The following is a 6,081-nucleotide window of genomic DNA, read 5'->3' on the forward strand; positions in this document are numbered from 1 at the left end:
CTCTTCCTGGCGATTCCTCCCGCGCCTCTTCCTGGCTTCTGGTAATTTCCTCGCTATCTCTGGCATTCCCCGACTTGTAGGTGCATCACTCCATGTTCATGTGGCCTTTTCCCCTGTGTCTCTAGATCTCCACATGGCATTCTTTTTATAAAGATACCAGTCATTGGGTGAGAGGCCCAGCCTGCTCCAGCATGAGCCCATCTTAACTAATTATATCTGCAATGACTTAGTCTCCAAATAAGTTTACGTTATGAGGAATCAGGGATTAGGACTTCAATATTTCTTTTTCAAGGACACAATGCAATCCATAAGCCCTAGAAGAATCAATATATTGAGGATCCTGGTCATATTAAGCAGAATACCTCAACCTTGGCACTATTGACAGTCGGGACTGGATAATGTTTTGCTGCGGAGGGCTGTCTTGTGCACTGTAGAATGTCTAGCTGCATCTCTGGCTTCTCCTTCTAGATGCCAAAGGCATCTTCTTAGCATCCAGCTATGACAACCATCCATGTCTCCAGACATTTCCAAGTGTCTCCTGGGGTTGGGGTTGGGGGTCGAAATTGTCTTCCACTGAGAACAACAGATAAAGAATAAAGAAAACCACAGACAGGGATGCCTCGGTGGCTCAGTGGTTAAGCATCTGCCTTCAGCTCAGGGCATGATCCTGATGTCCTGGGATCAAGTCCCACATCAGGCTTCCCATAAGAACCTGCTTCTCCTTCTGCCTCTGTCTCTGCCCTCTCTCTCTCTCTCTGTCTCTCTGTCTCTCTCTCTATCTCTGTGTCTCTCATGAATAAATACATAAAATCTTTAATCTTTAATCTCTCTCTGTCTCTGTCTCTCTCTCTATCTCTGTGTCTCTCATGAATAAATACATAAAATCTTTAAAAAAGACAAGAAAACTACAAAGTTTAGCTGGAGTTGGGGTAACTGAGGAAGTAAATGGGAAAAAATAGGGTGTGGCCTACAGCAGTAGGAGGTGTGAAAATGGGGTCATGAATGAGTAGCAGTGTCTGTAAGAAACAAGATTAGGACATGAACATAGGAGTGAGTGCCTGAAGGGCGCGGGGGGGCTCAGTCAGTTGAGCATCTGACTCTTGGTTTCAGCTCAGGTAGTGGGATGGAGCCCCACTTCCAGCTCCATGGTCCCCAGGGAGACTCTTGAGACTCTTGAGACGCTTGAGACTCTCTCCCTCTCCCTCTGCCCCTCCCCTCCTCTAAAATAAATAAATAAATAAATCTTAAAAAAAAATGAGTAAGTGCCTGAGGTAGGATAAAGACTGGGGCTCGTTTAGTGGAGGAGAAGAGGGATGGGAATTGAAAAGAACCGTCTATGTACATATAACCAATAATTATGACCGAAGTCATTTTGGAGACAGTAACAGTTAGCCAGGGACTAAGGTTGTCAAGGGATAAGGAGAAGGACCTGGGGAGGTAGGTGACTCTAAGAGGACGGGTTAGTAAATTATTTGACCATTTGAGATTCAAAGAAAGGGCTTTATATGGAATCAGGAAGAAAATGGCCTCAAAGTGTCAGGGAGACAAAAAACACATCTCCCCACACCATTCCCAGGTCCAGCAAAACCCACTGCAGGGGATTCTGGGGGACTCTGTTCTCGAGGGGGCATGGGGTTCAGTTAGTGCAAAAGATGAAAGGAAACATTTAGGAAACTGGTTGAAATAGATAAAGGGGATTAAGAGGTACAAACTTCCAGCTTTTTCCTTTTTGTCCTTCAAAGATTTTATTTATTTATTTGAGAAAGAGAGAGAGAGAGGGCGCCTTGGAGACTCAGTGGCTGAGTGCCTGCCTTCGGCCCAGGACGAGATCTGGAGTCCTGGGACTGGGTCCTGCATGGGGCCCCTCGCAGGGAGCCTGCCTCTCCCTCTGCCTGTGTCTCTGCCTCTCTCTGTGTGTCTCTCATGAATAAATAAATAAAATCTTTAAAAAGAGAGAGAGAGAAAGAGAGAGAGCACAAGCAGGGGAGGGGGCAGAGGGACATGGAGCAGCAGACTCCCTGATGAGTGGGGAGCCCGATGTGGGGCTCCATCCCAGGACTCTGGGATCCTGATCTGAGCTGAAGACAGACACTTAACTGACTGAGCCACCCAGGTGCCCCTAAACTTCCAGTTATAAAATCAGAAAGTCACAGAGGTGAAAAGGACAGCATAAAGAATATAGTCAACATTGACATAAGGTGATAGGGTGACTACACTTACCTTGGTGAGCATTGAGAAATATATAGAATTGTTGAATCAATATGTTGTGCCCCTGAAACTAATATAAAATGGTATATAGATTATACTCCAATCAGTCCATCAATGCAAAAAATAGAAAGAGTTCCAGGGAACAGAGGTGAAGGATTCCTGGAGCTGGGGATCGGTGGGAGGCAGGGTCAGGAAAGGGGAGCTCAGTGCCTAGAGGAATGAGCACTTTCCTAGGAGTCACTCCTGGGCTTCTTGCAGTGATTGACATAAACAGGGGTAAAGATATGCCAGGCAATGGTGACAAAGATGTGGTTTGAGAAATCGAGGGGGGCAAGGTCTTGTGAGGAGTGTGCAAAAGTTTGAGACTCCCTCTTGATCTCCAAGGTTGGGTTTTCAGTATCGTTTTTCATAATCTGACTGGCAGTTCTCAGAAAAGCTGCTGCTTTCCTGGGAGGTGGTTTCTATTGAAAGATAGAGGAAAAAAAAAAAAAAAGAGCTTGGACTTTAGAACCTGCTCACCTGGGTTTGTACCGCAGGTCTGCTACTAAGGAAGAGGGGTGACATTTGTCTTTGTCATTAATCTCAGCCACCATATGTTTATCTGTCAATATTAACCCCCCAGAAAGTGACTGTGTCTGTAGAATCACTGGGCCCCAGGAGGCTCTCAACACATTATCTGAAATTTCCTGCGGGTAAGGATAGCTGTGTGGGTCAAATATTGACAGGCACACTTGGATTTTTAACCAAAATATTACCAAAATACATGCTAAAATGTCTACTGAGTTTTACAGATATTAAGTACTCAGTCATGATTTAATTCAATGCTTTTCACATTTTCAATTAACCCACAAGAAGAAAGACATCTGCTGTGACCCAGAAATTCAGGCTCCTGAGCCTCCCAGGAATCAATAGTTGTGCCTTTACATGTAATACATTCAACAATTTCCCTTTTCCACCTATTGTTTCAAATAGAAACAAAAAACAAAAAACAAACAAACAAACAAAAAACAAATAGAAACAGCGTAAGTTCATTTCATGATCCCAAATTTGAAGCAACTTTAATGTATTCTACAAACATTTACTGAGCACCTCCTATGTGCCCCGGGTTCTGAGGGCCACAAGGGATACTTAGGAAAAAATAAGACATAGATTTTGTTCTCAGGACACTGAAGGAAAAAATTAAGTGCTATATTAAGCACTAAAATATAAATCTGTAAACGTACCATGGGATCTTAACCTGGAAAATCTGAGAACATTCTTCCAGAGGAGTAAACTGTACCTTGAAGGGGAGAGCAGGATTTGTTTAGACAAGGAAAATATACTGTGGGGGTGTATATTCTGTTCCAAATGGTTGTTTTTTAGAGAAAGCCATATTACAGGGCTTGGGGTTATGTAAACAGCACTTCACCACTTTTCCAAGTCTTGGAATTGTGGAAGAAATCTTTTGTTTATGTAGAATTAGCTTGCTCTTGGCTAACTAATCATAGCCCCACCAGCAATCTTCCAAAGGGAAGCACAGGAGACAGTAGACTTGACCAATGAAATGATAAATTAAAGAACATTCTGGAAATATACCGTAGGATATGCCAGGAGAGGCACCCACTGAGCCCGTGAGACCTACTCTGCTTGGCCAGCTTCGCTCATCATTTTGACGATGCTGGAGCCTGTGGGGAAGTCTGCTTCTCTACAAACGTGGAAAGCATCAGATGAATCCACCTCAGGGATGTGACTGCACGGATGTAAAACCCTGACAGGTATTCCTAAATCTATTTGCCAGTTATGGTCAACATTGGCTTCCTCTGGCCCTGGAAACTAATCTTCCTGTTTGGATCTAACTGTATTATTTTTAAGCCAATCAGAGATCATGGAAAAATGAGGTGAGTAAAATCTGGGGATTTTTGAGGAGTGATTCCAGAAACTATCATCAGAAATATGTAAATCAGAGAAAATAAAAGCATAACCAATTTTAAAAGACTCCCAATTCCAGTCCCTGAACCCGGTCCTCCTGACTAGTCAACCACTAAACCACCACTCCAATTGCCAGAGGCCCATGATTTCATAAGTCATGCCCCTTGCATTCCTGAACAATGCCAATAATCAGTTCAAGTTTTTACTTTTTCTGGGGACTCCTGGGTGGCTCAGTGGTTGAGCACCTGCCTTTGGCCCAGGGTGTGATCGAGTCCCGGGATCGAGTCCCACGTTGGGCTCCCTGCATGGGGCCTGCTTCTCCCTCTGCTTGTGTCTCTGCCTCTCTGTGTGTATCTCTCATGAATAAATAAATAAATAAAATCTATAAAAAAGAAAAGCAAGTTTTTACTTTTTCTGAACTTGTTCTGGCTCTGTTTTCGGGATCAAAGTGTTACTTTCCTAGGGCTACCATAACAAATTACCACAGATCTGGTGGTTTAAAACAACAGAGATTTCTTCTTTCCCAGTTCTAGAAGCTAGAAGTCCAAAATCAAGGTTGGCCACGTGGCTCACTCCTTCTGACGTCTCTCTGGGCAATCAGTTCTTTACCTTGTCTAGTTTTTGGCGGCTCCAGCCATTCTGGATTAAGGCATGGACCTCATTCTCCCACAAAAGAGTCAAGTGAACTATTTAGTAACACCAAAGGCTGAAATGCCGCGGTGGTGCCTTTGCATAGGGTTGTTGTGCCTGGCAAAATAGCAATGTACTCAATAAGCACTAGCTGTTTTTATTATCATTATTTTATAGTACTTTGAAATTTTCATTGTATAACCAGATGCATCTGATATAATCCTCATAATCTTGCAGTCAGAAAGGTGTTATGCCAGGAAATGCAAACTTGGCAATCGTTACCCGGTATTACCACCATATTATTTTAAGGATTAATTTTTATTTGCCCTTCTTCTTCCCCAAAGTGATTTGAAACACTTTCAAAATACATATACTTAAAAAGTAGTAAATTGGGAAAATCAGAACCGAGTCAGAGGTGAGCTCTCACATCAACCATGATGGTAAGTTCAATTCCATTAACTGGCTGTCATATTTGGGCTCTTACAAAAAATGTTAATGAATTTTCCTGATGATGGGATAATGGGTTAATTCTTTGATGTCTCTCTTTCCCTTGTTTTCGGTCCTTTATAACTTTTCTATAATGAGCTTATATTATTTATTATCTTCATAACTGGAAAGTAACTTCTTAATTGGACTTGGCCTTCTTGATAATCAAGGTAAGAAGAGTAAATCAGTCATTTAGATAATTAGAATTAGAGAAGAGGTAGTAGGTCAATTCCCTCAAGAAAGTAAGTTTTTACAGTACTGTCTTTTACTTGAAGCCCTAAACAATATAATGCAGTCTGATCTGGGAATCATTTCTCAGCAAATGCATGGACAGCACCCACAAATGCTTCTTCACTTTTCAAAAACAGCAGAAGTCATAAGTGATTCTATAACAGGCTAGGACCAGATGTCCATTAAATGGATTATGTATCCTTAGTCCACTACTCTGAAAGATTGCTGTGAAATGAGCGCATGCGTGAGTAGATACACATGCTCCCTGGATCTGGTTTGCAAATGTGCTCAGAGCTGGCTATAGTAGCTTGGAGTATCTGAGGATGAGAAATAAAATATGTGTTTAAAGTTTTATAATAATATTGGATTTTCATTGATAAAAGTCTAGAGTAAGGAATTCAAAGTTACTGACTAAAGACAGATTTTATTTGGAAACCACATGAAAAGGCAAGAGAGATGAATAGATAGTGAAAATAGAGGAGAGAATTTTCTTGCTGAGAGAAAGGCCACCCTCAAACACCCAGTTAGTAGCAAAGTCGGAGCTCAGTTCTTTAAACTTTGGATTATGAGATTTTCAAACATTTACAGAAAACTAGAAAGAAGAGGGTAAGGAACCTC

The sequence above is a fragment of the Canis lupus genome, chromosome 35, assembly GCF_048164855.1.
Source record: "Canis lupus baileyi chromosome 35, mCanLup2.hap1, whole genome shotgun sequence".
NCBI lineage: Eukaryota > Metazoa > Chordata > Mammalia > Carnivora > Canidae > Canis > Canis lupus.